Source organism: Dendropsophus ebraccatus, chromosome 2 (genome assembly GCF_027789765.1).
Source record: "Dendropsophus ebraccatus isolate aDenEbr1 chromosome 2, aDenEbr1.pat, whole genome shotgun sequence".
Taxonomy (NCBI): domain Eukaryota; kingdom Metazoa; phylum Chordata; class Amphibia; order Anura; family Hylidae; genus Dendropsophus; species Dendropsophus ebraccatus.
The window spans coordinates 104578981-104591376 of record NC_091455.1 but is presented as its reverse complement, the minus strand read 5'-3'; the positions used below and the strand labels follow the sequence as shown (position 1 = coordinate 104591376).

Sequence of the window (12396 nt, the reverse complement as noted above, 5' to 3'; positions counted from 1 at the left end):
AGAGGGTTCTAGACCTTGATTGGTTATGTCAAGGCTGTCCCTTGATGATTCAAGATTTTCAGAGCTAAGTGGGCTAGGGGGTTTCTGGTTTTTATTTCTGTTAGAGTTCCTCCCTTTTCCACTTGTGGGGAAGAAGTTTGTTACTTTTATAGTGTCGTTAACTTTAACTCCCTTTTTCTTATATGGCATATCTCTTGTTTTATTTCTTAGTGTAGCAGGTGTTGTTATTGTAAGGAATAAAGTATCACTATAAGGGTGGCGAATATCACAGTTTTAAGTATGCTTGCGGACTTAAGTGCCGCTACCCTACTCACCACCTTCCTTCACTTCAGTAAGCTTTCCTTTTGTGATTTCAGACTTTCCTTATGCCTTTTTCATTAGTGCCACAGCTCCTGCTTTGTTTCAGTCCTATCTCCTTGGGCACTGTCCGGATGGCAGCACACCTCTCTTCCCTGTTTGCAATCTGGATGTGTAGTTTGATCAGCTGTGCTCCACTCTCTCCCAGCTCAGGCTGAGCAGATCTGCTGCTGGGGGCTGTTTAGACACTGTCCGGATCACAGCACAACACTCTTCCCCTCTTGTGTGCCTGCTGCACTTCACTCTTTACTTTCACTTTCACTTTGCTGCGGCCAGATGGATCTGTTTACTGGAGGGTGTCAGATTTCATCCAGGTCACAGTACACTGCTCTCCCTCTCTTCTGGTCCAGATGCCTGGCGTCACCTGCCGTGTTTCACTCACTCCTCCTTTCCAGCTCTGGCCTCTCAACCCCGCAGTCCTGCAATCTCTCTGTGCCGTCACTCTCTCTCCTCCGGTCTCCACTGCACTGCTGACTCCCGGCTGCAGACACAGGTATGGGATCGGCTTAAAGCTTGAAGTCTTGCTATACCAGGGAACTGTTTATCGCCGCTCTCACTGCTCCATAGCCCACTAACAGAGACACTACTCCGCCATGCTGGTCAGGCCCCGCCCCCACTTTTATTTATAACCTGGGAAAAGGGGGGTGATTCAGACTTTTATTAGGGGAGGGGGATTTTTACTAATAATGACATTTTTTTTTAAACTTTTACACTTATACTAGAAGCCCCCCTGGGGGACTTCTAGTATAAGTGATCTGATCTCTCATAGAGATCTCTGCAGCATAGATATGCTGCAGAGATCCATGAGATAGGCACTCGTTTACTTCCGGCTGCTGCAGCCGGAAGTAAACGAGTGCCGAGCCGGGGACGGCGCCATCTTGGAGCGGTCCCCGGCCGGCTTCATTTACGGAGATCGCTCCTCCGGGATAACATCCCGGAGGAGCGATCTCCCCACTAGACACCAGGGATGACGCTGCGTCCGGTAATCGGATGCAGCTGTCATGTTTGACAGCTGCATCCGATTACTGTATTAGCGGGCACGGCGATCGGACCGTGCCCGCTAATACCTACGGTCCCGGGCTACACGCGGCACCCGGGACCGGCGCGGTTCAGAGCGGGGCCGCCGCGCGGCCCCGCTCTGAACTCCCTTACCGGCATCAGGGCGTAAATTTACGCCCGATGTCGTTAAGGGGTTAAAGGGACCAATTTATCTCTTAAAGGGACATATTTTGCTCTTAAAGGGACATATTTCGCTCTTAAATGGACCCAGGTCGGTCTTAAAGGGACCCATTTTGCTCTTAAAGGGACATATTTCGCTCTTATAGGGACCCAGGTCGCTCTTAAAGGGACCCAGGACATATTTCTCTCTTAAAGGAACCCAGTTCGAGCAAAACGGGTCTCTTTAAGAGCGAAATATTTCCTTTAAAGGGACCCAGATCACTCTTAAAGGGACCCTTTTCGCTCTTAAAGGGACCCAGGTCGCTCTTAAAGGGACATATTTGGCTCTTAAAGGGACCCATTTACCCCCTCAAGGGACCCGGGTAGCTCTTACAGGTACTTAGTTCGCTCTTAAAGGGACCCATTTAGAGCGGCTTGGGTCCCTTTAAGAGCGACTTGGGTACCGTTCCTTTAAGAGCAGCTTGGATCCCGTACCTGCTACATGCCTGCCTCAGCTCTGCTATTTTACTGACTGACCTCTGCTACTTATACTGGTAAAGACCATTGCTCGGTTACCATGACAATCTTACTCATGTCAGGGAGACAAAATGGTTAAGGACCTTCCATATATTACATCTTCTATTGGCCAATAGTGGACATGTGACTGTGGATGGTGTGATACAATGCATGACATGACCTTAGAGTTCCTATTGGCTGCTATATTTCAGCTATTTGCATATGTGCTGTGATTGGCTGTCAGCAGTTAGAGTGTGGCCATTATTTGCAATGGGCCATTATTTTCTATGGGAAATTTGGGGTCTTTAAACGTAAATTTCTTAAAAACGACAAATCCGATCGAAACGAAAAATAGCACACCACACACCGCCGAGGGCTTCGAAACGCAGTTTGAAGGGAGTCTGTGCGCAAAGCGGTTCGGGCTGTATTACGCGCAGAAAAATGGCTGGAAGAAGAAATGGAAGAAGAAGAAGAATACGGATTACAATATAGTGCTTTTAAAGCACTATAATTATATGTGCGCTCAGCTGATTGGCTGATCGGCTGAGCGCACATATAATTAGCGGGTCCGCAGCACAGTGACTTCATTGTGCTGCGGACCAGCGAAGAGGAAACATCGGGGTGAGTATAGAGCTCTCCCCACCCCCTCCCCAGCACTGCACCCCTCCCAGCAAGGAAGGGGGGTCACTTAACCCCTTCCTTGCTGGGATGGGTGCAGTCTGACATCCGTCTGGCCCCCACGGGTTTACGGGGGATGCAATACACCCTCCCTTAACCCCTTGGGGGCCAGACTGTAAGCAGCGATCTGTAAAGATGCTGCATACTGTAAGGAGCACAACACCGCTCACAATGATGGGTGTTGTGCTCCTGTTTGTGTGTTTTTTGTGTGTTTCTCCCTTTTTGTTTTTCAGATATCGGTATCCTGGGGATTACGTCAGATTCCGTGGACTACGTCGATGACCAGCGTTTGTTTTTTTTTTTAATAAAATGGTCAATGAGGGGTGTGGGGGTGTTTTTATTTGAATAAAAAAATTTTTAACTTGTGTCTTCTCTTTATTTCTTTACTTTATAGACTTAGTAGTGGAAGCCGTCTAATAGACGGAATCCATTACTAAGTTGGGGCCTAGTGTTAGCCGGTATAAAATGGCTAACACTAACCCCCCATTATTACCCCAGTACCCAATGCCACCAGGGGTACTGGGAAGAGTCGGGTGCCAGTGGTCCCGGAGCGTCAAAATTGGCGCTCCTGGACTGGAGCGGCAGCAGGCTGGTAAGATTTAGGCTGGGTAGGGCCTAAACCAATGGCTCTTCCCACCCTGGTGTTACCAGGCTGCTGTTGTTTGGTTTTTAACCCGGCTGGTTATAAAAATAGGGGGGACCCTATGCGGTTTTTTTTTTTTTTAATAAATAAATAATTAAAAAAAAAACCGCATAGGGTCCCCCCTATTTTTATAACCAGCCGGGTTAAAAACCAAACGACAGCAGCCTGGTAACACCAGGGTGGGAAGAGCCATTGTTTTAGGCCCTCCCCAGCCTAAATCTTACCAGCCTGCTGCCGCCCGGTCCAGGAGCACCAATTTTGACGCTCCGGGACCACTGGCACCCGGCTCTTCCCAGTACCCCTGGTGGCATTGGGTACTGGGGTAATAATGGGGGGTTAGTGTTAGCCATTTTATACCGGCTAACACTAGGCCCCAACTTAGTAATGGATTCCGTCTATTAGACGGCTTCCACTACTAAGTCTAAAAAGTAAAGAAATAAAGAGAAGACACAAGTTAAAAACATAAAAATAAAAAAATGTTTTATTCAAATAAAAACACCCCCACACCCCTCATTGACCATTTTATTAAAAAAAATAAAAAAACGCTGGTCATCGACGTAGTCCACGGAATCCGACGTAATCCCCAGGATACTGATATCTGAAAAACAAAAAGGGAGAAACACACAAAAAACACACAAACAGGAGCACAACACCCATCATTGTGAGCGGTGTTGTGCACCTTACAGTATGCAGCATCTTTACAGATCGCTGCTTACAGTCTGGCCCCCAAGGGGTTAAGGGAGGATGTATTGCATCCCCCTTAACCCCTTGGGGGCCAGACTGATGTCAGACTGCACCCATCCCAGCAAGGAAGGGGTTAACTGACCCCCCCTTCCTTGCTGGGAGGGGTGCAGTGCTGGGGAGGGGGTGGGGAGAGCTCTATACTCCCCCCGATGTGTCCTCTTCGCTGGTCCGCAGCACAATGAAGTCACTGTGCTGCGGACCCGCTAATTATATGTGCGCTGAGCCGAACAGCCAATCAGCTGAGCGCACATATAATTCTAAATGTTTCTTCTAATAATGCTATTGTCATAACATAATTAGAAGAAACATTTGATGTTTTCATTAAAGTAAAGTGATGATTAGTACAGAATGCTCTTTTGCCGGCAATATGAATTAACGGCTTATGGAGCTTCCTGTACTAATTAATATTTAATTAATAAAACACATTTTCGATTAAATAAATTCAGTTTCGTTGTTCAATAATTTAATTCTAACAAATCCATCATTGTGCAATCAAATATACTGTCAAAAAATAAATATATATATAAATATACATTTATTTATATATATATTTATTTTAACAGTATATTTAATTGCAAAATGATGGATTCGTTTAAATTTAATTATTGAACAACGAAAGGCACTTTATTACAACGAAAATGTGTTTTATTATTTTAATATATTAACCATGAGACACATCGGCTATAGTGCAGAGGATCGCAAACCCCGGTAATAGCGATTCATGTAAACTGTTTCCCTGCTTTCCCAGATGCATCCAGAGGTGTTTGCATCACTTTCTTAAGATTTTATTTGTTATTTTTAGTTGAACCAGATTTCCAAGTAAATGACCGTATGTTTTGAGCCGCATGTCTATTTTTTCCCACGGCCGTAGTTTCATCCGCACATTTACAGCCGCATAAAAAATACAGCCGCACAGTTACATAGTGTGAACCTAGCCTTAGGCTGCGTTCACACTACGTATATTTCAGTCAGTATATGTATATTTCAGTCAGTATTGCAACCAAAACCAGGAGTGGATTAAAAACACAGAAAGACTCTGTTCACACAATGTTGAAATTGAGTGGATGGCCGCCATTTAATGGCAAATATTTGCTGTTATTTTAGAACAACGGCCGTTATATTGAAATAATGGCCGTTATTTATTGTTATATGGCGGCCATCCACTCAATTTCACCATTGTGTGGACAGATCCTTTCTGTGTTTTTAATCCACTCCTGGTTTTGGTTGCAATACTGACTAAAATATACGTAGTGTGAACGCAGCCTTATTGTGAATCAGAACACTCATACCTCTTGAATATGAGGAATATAGTGCGTTCTATTGAAAAGCACTCCATTGCTTCTATATTTCCCCTATTGTTTCATGTGTTGAATGTGATTCTGTGATACAAATTATAGCTGGCAAATAATTGTTCAATAGCCCAAAAATCATTTCTCCCCTAAACCCCTTACATTCCAAAATAAAATTCTAGTACTCATCTGCTGTTCCTTTTACATAATATCTAGTAACAAACACAACCAATTATATATAAACTCAGTGCTCGTTGTAAACAATTTGCCCCTTCATTCTTATTTTAATCACAACAAAGTAGCACATATGGATACAGTCCATACAAACCCAAAAGATGAACCAACACCACCCTAAAAATACAGTCTTTTTCTTTTTAATCCCTGTAAATCCATCCATCTCCTAGTTAATTTTGGGTTATCAAAAAAAAGTCTTATATCTATAGATAATCTGGGACCAGTAGCGAATATTTCAGTCCATTCACTCTTCTTAACACAACTAAAGGATGCCCTCGCTTCTTGCGTTTCCCCTGCGTAATCTAAAAAAAAGAATACCGCTGGAGTTCTATTGTGTCCTGCAGAAACGCGTTACATTTTTTCATTGAAATGTTTGTATATGTAGTTTGAATATCCCTTCAAGGGATGAAATATACAAAAATGAAAAAATGTAATAGGTTAACTAGGTGCCCTCTGCTCTGCCAAGCAGGGGTTACTTGTTTAAGTGCTGGAGTCTCTTATTGATTTCAATTTGTTAATCAAGTTGAGGACTTGAGTATTGAAAAATGCTCAACTGGAGTACAGAGCACTCAAGCATTTAGGTACTCGCTGAACACTAGTTTCCATACCACCTAAGAGTTAACTTTCAGTAATTTAGGATGCTAGCTACAGTACTTGGACATATATTGTTTTAAAGTCTAGGGGTTTTCCAACTATCCTAGTTAAAGGGGTAGTGCGGCCATTTACTTATTCTGCTTAATTAACACATATTACAAAGTTATATAACTTTGTAATGAGTGTTAATAAGCCCCCCCCCCCCCCCCCCCCCCCCGGAAGTGAAATAGACTATACATACCAAAACACTGTCGACCCCATCCTCTGCTCCTGGGCGCCATCTCGGGTCGATGTCATCACAGCATGCACACCAGCAGAGTGTTTCTCTCTCATTCAGTGAGGCACACTAGAGTGTTTCTCTAAGCAATATCTAGAGATCAGTCAGGGTCTAAACACTCAGAACTGAACAGATTAAAACTTTTGACATGTCTGAAGTGTAAAATTATTTTCTAATAAAGCACTGGGTGAAACTGATACTAAAAAGTCCTTGGCGGTATTGGGGGTCAGTAAACTCCACTTTAGTGACCAATCTCGGGCAACGGCTGCCATAGCAAATAAAATCATGGAATGCTTCAAAAAAGACACAGATGGCAAAGATGACAACATCGTTTTTCCTCTGTATAAATCACTAGTCAGATCTCAAAGGCAATATTATGTACAAATAGAATTTTGAGCACCTGTACAGTATATAAGGACATGGCTAAACTGGAGAGGGTGCAAAGAAGGGCAACAGGTTATCAAGCTTGGGGTCATTTCATTTAGAATAAATTGAGTATGACTGTGGGACTTTCTACTCTATGATATTGTCATGGCTTACTCATTACTCATGTAAGGGAGGCCTGGATGTTAGATTTCTAGTAATAGGACAAGGGATTATTCTCATTGTCATATTGGAGTGGGGAAGGAAATTTCTCCCTGTGATGGGGCTATTGGCATCTGCCTCATGAGGGTTTATGCCTTCCTCTGGATCAACACAGTAGGGTAATAGGTTGAACTTGATAGACGTGTCTTTTTTTAAGAAGAACAATGATCCAGCACATAACAAAGAATATTGCCTTTATTTTCCAGTTGCAGGTAATAACAAATGAAACACCATAGTGCAGGGACCTCACAGAGATCAGATGCGTTTTGAGCGCTTGCTCACTGAACATAAGTGAGCCAGAGTGCGCATGTGCTCGAAATGTGTCTGATCTCTGTGGGGTCCCTGCACTATGGTGTTTCATTTGTTATTACCTGCAACTGGAAAATAAAGGCAATATTCTTCGTTACGTGCTAGATCTTTGTTCTTCTTTGGATGTATTGGCACACACCAGCCAGGTGTGGATCCGCAGCACCGGAGAGAGCCGTCAATCGGTGAGCTTTTTTTAACCCTTGTGAATACACAGATTAGAAAATGCCATAGATGATGCTGCCCAAATATTGTAATAAACACAAGGATGATCTTCAATCTAACTACACCAATAGCTCATATGGGGAACCCCAAATAATCAAGAGAATAAAATCAGATCTTAATTATCAAAATACAAATTTTATTAAGTCAATCACAGAAAAAACAACACTAAAAACAAGACCTGGGGAGGTGGGAGACCAAGTTGCTGGGACAAGTTATTTAAAGTGCCAGTGCATCCATATACATATATTGTAAACTACATGTTATAATTCATCCAGCATAACGTGCATAATAAAGTGCCAGTGCCAAATCTCCGGCCGGAGTTTACCGCGTATATGTCCGGCCGCGAAAATAAGTGGCTGGACATATACGCAGTGTGAACATAGCCTTATGGATATCATAACTTCACCATAGTCTCCTATGGTGCAAGCAGTATAATGTCAGCAGCATGCTTGATCAGTTTGACATGTGCAAAATTAGTAAACCATGTTAACAGCTTAAATTCTTTCAACCACGCCCGGACTGGCAATCTGGCACACCAAATGCCAGCTGGGCTGCCCATATTGACCAGTCAGTGGGCTGCCTGACCCTCCGGACATGTGCACCGGCCCCCTGCAGTGCTTGAGAGGATCCTGGAGGAGGATATGAGGAATAGAGGGAGGTCGGTTACTGTGTGAAGCAATACACTTGGGTAATATTTATATAGAGGTGGATGATGCTGGAGCGAGGAGCCTAAAATGTTTGTCTGGTAGATTCTGCAGTGAGGAGTCATGGCCGGAGAAGTCTTCATGATGACGGAGCAAGAAAAATTTAACAACTTAAGCAAAAACATCACTTGCAATTCATGCAAAGAAGATGTCTCCTGTAAGTCACTGGATGTAACTGCACTATAAACACTTACAAGGTCTGCAGAACATGTATACAGCTGGGATCTCCCACTATATGGTCACTGCTTAGGAAGAATATTGGCCTTTATATTGTGACTGTATTCAGTAACAGTATAGTGGCATTATAGAGTCACTGTATGATGTAATGGTATTACCACTTTTTGCAGTGAAGAGAGGTCAGTATGAACACTCTACTGGTCTATGGCTGAACAATGCCACAAACAGCAAGCTGTGATGCCCTTTGTGTTCTGATAACTTTCAAATCATTGGTGCCATTAGAGGGGTTGTCAGAGTGACTAAGAAAATAAACTAGCTGCAGAAAATATTCTAAAAAAAACAAAAAAAAAACAACAAACATTACTCAGTTTCTTTGTGATTCTCACACTGGTGTTACAGTGGCTCCCACCAGTCTTTGCCTACTTTCCTAGAACTGATGACATGCCATACTAGTATAGTATGTGACCATCTAACATCCATCTAACTATTTCAGCAATTTGTATTTTTCTGTGGACTAGACAGGCAAGTCCTTGCTCCCCAAGTAAATGAGGAGTCTTGGTGTCCATGATTTAGTCACAGGCTTACTGGTTGTGCTTCTTTGGACAAAATTTGGTAGGTACTAACCATGCTATATGACCTGCCATTTTGAAGATGCTCCAAACCAATCATCTAGCTAATATTTCTGCTTCCAATAACTAAAGTTTAAGGCTTGACAATTCACTAGCTAATATATCCCAGTTGTAACAAGCTAGTATGGGTTATTAATTTTGTCAGTGGTTTAAATGTTATCACTGATGGGTTTATATTAGAAATAATCGAACTTGTTGAAAGTCAGGTTTTGCATGAACTCGGACAAATCGGCATTTGAATTGCACTGCCTGAAGAAGGCACTGCCTGTATCTATTCTTTACAGGCAGTCATTAGACTGCATCCACCTTCTCCAGGCAGCAGAATTCAAATGCAGATCGATCAGGTTTGTGCAAACCCAAACTTTCAGCAAGTTCACTCATCTGTAGTGTATATTCATCACATGCAAAAGCACAGTTCCTTCTGGATTTACTTTAAAATAATTTTCATTCAACAACATGAATGTAATGGATATATTTCCATTGATCCCTATTGCTATGTTAATTGTATATTAAATCCACTATATAAATAAGGCAAGTAAAAGGAGTTTTGTTCTGCAGAATTATAGATTTTATGCAGCATCCAAATACTCATACAATATATTTCATTGCCAAGGCTCAGCCCTAGATCTTCCAGACAATCTCAGACAAAATGCATCAGTATAGACAGACAACTCCTTCACACATGGTTTTTTGCTGCTTGGGATTCTTTTTGCTGTGAAGAGTCTTACATTTGCACCACTGAATTTTTTAACAACTCTTTTTGATAAATGAGTCTAAAGTACACTTTCAGCTGGACCATAAGGTGCCCCAAAATTATGTCATAAGTTCCCTGTGTAATAAGTTTAAAATAATGCTATACAGTCTGTGTCGTATTTGCCACTAGGCACATGTGGACCAGCACTTATAAAAGTAAAAAGACACAATGGCCCAAATTTACTAATGTGTCTGTGGCAAAATTCTGGCTGAAAAAGAGGCGCATTGGACTTTCCCCCACATTTATTATGCATTTCAGACACTTTTCTGCCTCTTGTAGACACTTTTACACGGGGCAAAGAAAGGGGCACGGCCTAAGTTGTCCCCAATAAAATGCACCTGAATCTGGCTGAAAATTCTAGCAGACCTCAAGCAAAAGAACAGCTGGTGTAAATTAGGAGTAGACAGTCTTTAAAGGGGTTATCCAGCGCTACACAAACATGGCCACTTTTCCCCCTCTCTTGTCTCCAGATTGGGTGGGGTTTCAATCTCAGTTCCATTGAAGTAAATGGAGCTTAATTGCAAACCACACCTGAACTGGGGACAAGAGAGGGGGGAAAGTGGCCATGTTTTTGTAGTGCTGGATAACACCTTTAAGTGCAACAGATCTATCATACAGACTGCGCCACACTAATAAATCTAGCACACTAAGGGTAACTTCACACGTAATGTATCCGCAACAGATTTCTCGCTGCAAATTCACAGCGAAATCGGCTGGGGATACTTGACCATTCACTTGAATGGGCTAACATACTCGCAGCGGGATTGTTAAACTCAGCGTCATTAACCCCCACGGCCTGGGAACATACTGTACAGAGTCCCCGCTCCGGCTTGCTCCGGGGGCTCCCAGCGGTCAGCCAATTAGTGCTCTGCAGCGTGGCAGCGCACTGATTGGCTGATCGCCGAAAGACACTTGAAGCCCCAAAGCAATCTAGTATAAGTGTAAAAGTAAAAATAAAAGTGTTGTATTTAATAAAAAGCCCCCTCCCCTAATAAAAGTTTGAATCACCCCCATGTTATAAATAAAAATAAATAAATAATCATGTTTGGTATCGCCGTGTGCTTAATTGCCCAAACTATTAATTAATCACATTCATGATCTCGCACGGTAAACGGCGTAAGCGCAAAAAAATCCCAAAGTGCAAAATTGCGCATTTTTGTTCGCATCAAATCCAGAAAAATTGTAATAAAAAGTGATCAAAAAGTCCCATAAGTGCAATTAAGGTACCAATAGAAAGAACACAATATGGCGCAAAAAATTACACCTGACACAGCCCCATAGACCAAAGGATAAAAGCGCTATAAGCCTGGGAATGGAGCGATTTTAAGGAACATACATTCGTTAACAATGGTTTGAATTTTTTACAGGCCATCAGATACAATATAAGTTATACATGTTACATATCGTTGTAATCGTAACGACTTGAGGAACATGCATTACAAGTCAGTTTTACCCCAGGGGGAACAGCGTAAAAACCTCAAATAAAAGAAATGCGTTTTTTTTTTTTTCAATTTCATCACACATTTTTTTCTGGTTTCGCAGTGTACTTTATGCAAAAATTCAGCCTTTCATTGCAAAGTACAATTAGTGACGCAAAAAATAAGGGCTCATGTGGGTTTCTAGGTGAAAAAAATGCAAGTGCTATGGCCTTTTAAGCACAAGGAGGGAAAAACGAAAACACAAAAATTTAAATTGGCCCGGTCCTCTAAGGGTTAAAGACAGGACACAGGCAGCTCTAGGCTGGACAGCCAGCAGCCAAGAGGACAGTCTTGATGAGACCAGTGAGTATAATTGAAGCAGTCAAAAATTTCATTAAAACAGCCAATCTAAAGTAGCTACAATAGTGAGACTATTACAGAGAAATGTTTTTTTCAACAGATGTTATAACAGTGTCAAAAATTGGAACGTGACAATTTAAAAAAAATGTCAATCATTTAATTTCTGCCATGGACAGCAGTGGACCTTGATGGATCAGCGGCATAATATCAATTTTCTCCCAGGACAGTAGGAGACATAATAAATGGCAGCCCCATCAGGGGCAATGTTTTAGCCCTAGAAGGCTCTAAAACAGACACCTGGAGGTGACTGCGGCAGCACTCAAACTCTCTTTGACCCTAAGGGCCCTATTACACCAACAGATTTTTTTAAGCCAAAGCCAGGAATGGACTATAAACAGAGAACAGGTAATAAAAGAAAGACTGAGATGTCTCCTCTTTTCAAATCAATTCCTGGCTATTACACCATCAGATAATCTGTTGGTGTAATAGGGCCCTATGGGGTCTGGAACAGACACTGGGAGGTGCCATCAGCAGCACTCGGACTCTGACCCTAAGGGGCCTAGAAATCACAATGGGAAGTGCTTCTGTCTCACATTGTGTGTGTTTGCTGAGCACAGGCTGATGATGCAGATAGGGGGCAGGGCGTGATGTCACAGGAGGCTTGGCTGGATCCCCCAATCCCCTGAGTGATTCACCATCTCTGACCGGCCAGAAGCAGGTGCAGCACTAATTTTACTGATTGTGCAAA

At 42.5% G+C, this 12396-nt stretch overlaps 1 protein-coding gene across 3 annotated transcripts in view; it reads right to left on the bottom strand.

The window, feature by feature from the left end:
* Positions 1–901, bottom strand: part of RNF152 (ring finger protein 152) — an 89384-nt gene extending 88483 nt beyond the window's left edge. For 2 of the 3 annotated variants that reach the window (XR_011361885.1, XR_011361884.1), the window contains exon 1: positions 315–901. The gene's annotated coding sequence lies outside the window, so the exon portion shown is untranslated. The remainder of the gene's footprint in view (positions 1–314) is intronic. The other variant, XM_069960231.1, reaches the window with a different exon arrangement.
* Positions 902–12396: the final 11495 nt, after the last annotated feature.